Consider the following 6399-nt stretch of genomic DNA (forward strand, 5'->3'; position numbering starts at 1 on the left):
CAGCTTCAGACCACATCCAAGTACCACCCAAACTTCTCCACAAAGGACACATTCAAAGGGTGGGCTCAGCATGCATCGGAGCCCTGCTGAAGTAAGTCCTGCTTCATGGAGTGGGTCCCTGCACAGCTGATCCTCCAGGATGGTTGCAGCCAGTCCTTACAGCAGATCATCCTGGAGTTAAAACCCTCCCATTGACATGTTAACAGCAATCAAGGCTCAACTAAGACAGAAGAGTGTACACAGTTCACACGGAGAATGACTGGGAGCACAGCTAGAGTGACTAGCTTGCATGACTAGGGAGCCTGTGCTACTAGACCCTACAGAACACTTAACTACATAAGGCCACTCTACGAAGCCTAGGAGATGTAGCTGCTCTACTTAATACATAGAAACAAGCACAGGGAGGCTGCCAAAATAAGGAGACAAAGAAGCATTCCCAAATGAAAAAATAGAACAAAACTCCAGAAAAAGAACTAAGCAAAATGGAGACAAGCAATTTACTAGATGCTATCATTTAGAATTGAAAAACATATGAACAGATTCCCAAACAAGAAAAAGCTAATGGGTCTTCTTTAAGAAGACAAAGGAAAACAAAGATAAAAAATATAAAAAATAAAGTGGCAATAAACATATCTCTATCAACAATCAAATCTAAAAAAGCAAAATAAACAAACAAGCAGAATGGAAACAGACTCACAGATACAGAGAACAATTTGACTGTTGTTAGATGGGAGAGGGGTAGGAAGGATGGATAAAAAAAGTGAGGAGAATAAGAAGTACAGCTGGGTAGTTACAGAACTGTCACAGGGATATAAAGTACAGCATAGGGAATATAGTCAATTGTAATTGTAATAGCTTATTGTAATAGCTATTATGGTGTCAGAGAAGTAGTAGATTTATCAAGATGATCACTTAGTAAGTTATATAATGTCTAATCACAAGGTTGTACACAAAAAACTAATATAATATTGCCTGACAACTGTCACTGAAAATTTTCTTTAAAGTTTTAAGTAGATAAATAAAAAATAAATTTAAAAAATAAAGTGGGTCAGGGTATAGATAAAATAAGATTTGCCACTAGGTAATATTATTGAAGCTAGATGATGTCTAAACAGGTGTTCATTACCCTACTTATATATGTTTGAACTTCTCTATGTTAAAAAAAACCTATTTTAATGTCAACCAAGCAAAAAAGCATTAACCCAGTTGTATACACCAAATACAAGGAAAGACTTAGAGAGAATGAAAAAACACAGTTCTTTAGAAACTGGTCTAACCAGGGCTCCTTGGAGAAATAGATGATTCCAGGACTGGAGCAAAAAATATATACAAAATGAGCCTGGGACATTTCACAGTGCCAGAAAGTAAGGAAGTGCTATAGAGACAGAGAGGGAGAAGGAGGAGGAGGAGGAAAAGGAGAAGAGGAAGAGGAAGAGGAGGAAGAAGAAGAAGAGGAGGGGGAGGAGGAGAGAAGAGAAGAGAAGAGAAGAGAAGAGAAGAGAAGAGAAGAGAAGAGAAGAGAAGAGGAGAGGAGAGGAGAAGAAAAGAAAAACACAGAGATAGGGGAATGTCAAAGGGGCACAGGAGAAAACTAGAAAAGCTCCCAATGGCCAAAATTGGAAAATTTAAGAAATTAAATGCAGTGTTGGATTATAACCCAGCTGAAAATAAATATCCATGAGTCTATACTGACATAATGATTAAATAAGTAAATAAATGGGAGAATGAACAAATTGTCCAGCAGAAGAATTGCAAATAATTTATGTAGATACTCCACCCTCAAGGAAGTGGAGCATAACTCCCCATTCCTGCATTGTACCATGACATAAATTAAGTTGTGTAATTCACACTAAACCCTTGTAATTTCTCTTACATGGTGGAAATAAATCCCTATAGAGCACTACATATAGTGGCTTCTTTCTAAAGAATACAGTATGGAAAGGAGGAGGAAATGAGTAGTTTTATACTGGGGAAGGCTAACAAACTTTACATCAACCAGTGATCAAGGATAGTATCAACAGTGATAAGTCACATTGATCATCTATATCCTCGATATAAAGTGATGAATATGGCACTTTTCCTCTGTGGTCTTCATTCCAAAAACCCAAAGTCCCCATCAAATCCTAAGAAAAACATCAGACAAATCCCAATTGGGGAAGATTCTTCAAAATGTCCGACCAGTATTTCAGTATGCCTCAAAATTATCTAGGACATAAAAAACAAAGTCTGGAAACCTGCCACAGCCAAGAGGAGTCTAAGGCAACAGAATGACTAAATGTAATGTGGTATACTGGATGAAATCCTGAGGAAAAAAAACAGTTGGGTAGATATTAAGAAAATCTGAGTAAAGTAGTTAATACTCATGTATGAATATATTGGTTCATTAATCAAAACAAATATACCATACTACAGAAGATGTTAACAATGTTTAAACAGGGTGTGGACTATTTTCTGTAGTTCTTTTGCAATTTTTCTGCAAATCTAAAACTATCTTAAAATAAAGTTTACTTTTAAAAAGTATAAACTGGGTCTGCAGCTTTGATGGAAATCTGATCAGATACAGAGCTTTAAACTAGTTTCTTTAGACCATATGGAAGAGACTTGGAAGCAGCAACAGAAACCTGAACTTCAACCTACCCTACTGTACTGCTAGTTGTTGTTATTACGGGAAAGAAGGTAACATAAAGAGAGAGACATCACTTACTGAAAGAGCCAGCTTCTTTCCTTATCTAATATGCTCTCTTATATGCATACATTTCTGTCCTGCAGCACAAGAAATAAAAAACCAAGATGTAATGCTGCCTGGAAAAGTGCTTGGGATGGTGTCAACTACAAACCAAAGAACATTCAGGAGGCCTAAAGAAATTCATCCTCTTCCAAAAATGTTAAAAGGGCAGGGAGTTTTCATATACTCCAAGAAAATCTAGATCACTTTTCTTGGCATCCTGGAAAGAAAGAATCCCTTTGCAAATATAAAGGTTCGCTTTAAAAAGGTCTTAACAGTACCACATATTCTCTTAAATGGGTCTGCATTGGAGTTTGCTCAGGTCCAGAGAAAAGAGTGAGGTAGTCCCTCCTCTGACCCTAGGGCAGCCCTCAGTGCACCATGACTACAAGGTCAATCCTTCCTCTTATCCTTGGAGTTACAAAAAGGACAGGCACTGGAAAATCAGGGTATTCTCCCTCTTCACTGTACTTTTGGTGAGCAGCAGTAGGCATCACCCAAACATCCAAATGTGGCATCTAATCACAGTAAACTTACCCCTAGTGCTGAAATTATTTTTGGCTACCATTGAGAGGAATTCCCATTGCCACCACAGTAATTCTTTCAGTGGTCCAAGTGCAATCAGTACCCAAGTCTAGTCCTAGCCTCACATCTTGAGGATCACACCTCTCTAGGTGCTATACCACTTACATGTCCTACTTGTGTGTGAAAATTATGGTGTCCCCTGAGAGCACCCTTCCAAAGAACATTCATGTGTTACACAGAGAAGCTGAAGCTCACCTACTGGTCCTCTGAGCCTGGGGTTTGGACACCCACTAGACTTGGAACTTACAGTTTTGAGATTCTATTTTTTTATTGATTTTAAAGAGAAAGAAGAATAAAAAGAGAGAGAACAAAAGAAAGAAACATCAATTTGTTGTTCCACTTATTTATGCATTCATTGGTTGCTTCCTGTATGAGCCCTGACCAGAGAGCAATCCCACAGGCATATCAGGATGATGCTCTAACCAACTGAGCTCCAGACCAGGGCCAGAGTTTTCGAATTCTGTCTACATCATACCATGACATAGATTTAGCTATATAACTCACCTCAAACCTCTTGTGATTTCTCTTAGTTTGTGGTGATAAATTCCCCAAAGATAAAATAAACAGAAAACCCCCTTTGTATCAAATATGTGAAAATTAAGTTAACTTAAACTCCTTGCAGAATCAACCATCAATGATTATTAACAATGAAGGAATGCTGTGAGAGAGACTTTAAAAGTTATATATATGTATATATGACATTTAAATATTATATATAGTGAAATAAGCATAATTATGTTTTACTTAATACAATATTAAAGTAAGTTTTTACTATCTAAGTTCACAACCAATAAGTTGGGCAGAAACATAGACCTAAAGCATCTTGGGTTGATTGAAAAATAATATTTTGAATTATTAGTACCATATTCACTTTTCATTGTGTGCATTGAAGCCAGACTCTCCTTTGAGGGGACCAGTCCAGAGTAATTCTGACTCATTGGAAGTGGCCAGGCAGTCATGAGAAGCATGAAAAGTAAATAACTCAAAGACAAGCATGCCCATAAATTTAAAACATAGCTTTAGCACCTAAATTCAGTTTGCTGTAGTTTAAGTAAGTTGCATAAGTCAGTTTTATATTTAGGATCTCCAGGCTTTAGCAATTTTAAAAAGTAGTCCAATGACCAAAGACAGCATCATTACAAAGTGGCATTTAATGGGGAGAACCCAGGCAACTCAATATATATTGTTCCAGAAAAAACTCACCAAAGCAGACAGATGTGAAATGAAATCTAAAGAAATGGTCTCTCAAAGGCATGATGCAACAGGAACCAGGAAAATAACTGGCAGACACCGGTATATAAGATTGACTGTAGATAATCTCCATTTACTACTTTGATGGAATCTTATGCTGTGTTTACTAAAGAGGGATTAGACTGAGTATAAAATGTAGAGATGTATCTAACTGACATTTTAAAAGTATTTGTTTTAGAACAACAGAGTAAGTGGTCATCTAGCTACCAATTAGTTGAATCAGTAAAAGAAATTTTACTAATCCAAATAAATGACTTTTCTTACATATGAACTTTTACATGAGTGATAATTAACTTTAAACTGATTTTCCATAAATGTTTGTAGTATTTAAGAAAAATATGCCTTTAGAAAGCTTTCAGACATGTCAGGTTTTTGCTTGGACATTTATATTTCCTGTCTATAGCAACAATTTCAGGTATTTGGGGCAGGAGGTTTTGTTGGCGAAGAATCACAATTATCTAACTTTCTCTGCTTTTGAGCATTTTATTTAGATAGTTCAGACTCCAAGGCAGGCAAGAAAAGACAGAATTCATATTAATTTTTTTGACTATTAAGATATTCATGCCATTATTCCAAACTCCACAAAAAAAAAATCCCAAGTTACTTAAAAAGTAAGTTAAAAACTCTTTAGTCTGTCATGTAATAGAATTACAATTATGAACTGCCTAATGTTTACAATAATGCTTAAAATATTTTAAATAATTTATTTAATTTTGGCTTCTACTTTTATAAATGCTATGTACACAAAGTTGCATTTTAAATATACCTAATGATACTATTTTTTCAATGTAAAATTCAACTTACTCTGTTGATTTCACAGACTTTTATACATTTCATAGCTACCTTTTTGTCTAATTGGAGTTAGAATCTAGAAAAAAATGAAATGATAATTTCATTTTCAAAAAGTGATAACCTCAAGCAGGGGTTGTCTTATCTTTAGGTGCTAAGACTGTTGGGTATGTACTGTGACATACCAAAAATATTTTTGCAATCCTTTGCTCTGTGACGAGGTAAAATAAGAAACTTCTTAATGCCAGTCACTTGGATGCAGAAAACAAGAGATGAGAAAAGATAGGAAGAGACACAAAAAAATAAGTTTGGAATGGAGAAAGAGAGTAGAGGTGAGGATAAACTTTTTCTACTTCACATTTCTGTACAGATCCAGGCCTGTCCTTAGCAAATGTTTGGATGATTCTGCTAAGAAACATAAATTCCTATTTTATCATTTCCACTTTACATTCTTAAATTGTTTAATCCTTCCTTATTTTGACAATAAACTAGTCCTCATTTCCCCATCACATAAACCCATGCCTATGAATGCTGGACAGAAATATAAACTACACCCCATTTTGAAGTTTTCTCTCAGACCTAAACTTGCCTCCAACCATGACATTCACTAGGCTTGTAGGAAGCAGTGAAATCATGTAGTCATAACTGACAGTAAATTACCTGAGAATCGTGCAGAAGAGCTGAATCATGGGAATTGTGCACTGTTGTTTTTATATGTAAATCAAAAATCACCAACCATTTTCAATTTACAAATTGTATATGTATTGTCAACACATGTGCCAAGTTTCAGCTCAGAGCAACATGGAATGATTAGATTATAAATCTACTGAATAGCAATTTGGCTAATGGAAACACTGGCTGATTTTTAGCTCATAAAATTTTCTCACAGATCAAAGCAGCTGAACTGAGGAAATGCTCACAAGAAGCCTCAAGCAGATAGACTAGGATACCTCCTTCTTGCATGTGCACCTTCTCACAAGGTCAGGAGTTGCCCTGAAGCACTGCAAAATAAAGCCAGACAGCTGCAGGCTGGAAGTGAAGAACAGCAA

The sequence above is a fragment of the Phyllostomus discolor genome, chromosome 1 (genome assembly GCF_004126475.2).
Source record: "Phyllostomus discolor isolate MPI-MPIP mPhyDis1 chromosome 1, mPhyDis1.pri.v3, whole genome shotgun sequence".
In the NCBI taxonomy this organism is placed as follows: Eukaryota; Metazoa; Chordata; class Mammalia; order Chiroptera; family Phyllostomidae; genus Phyllostomus; species Phyllostomus discolor.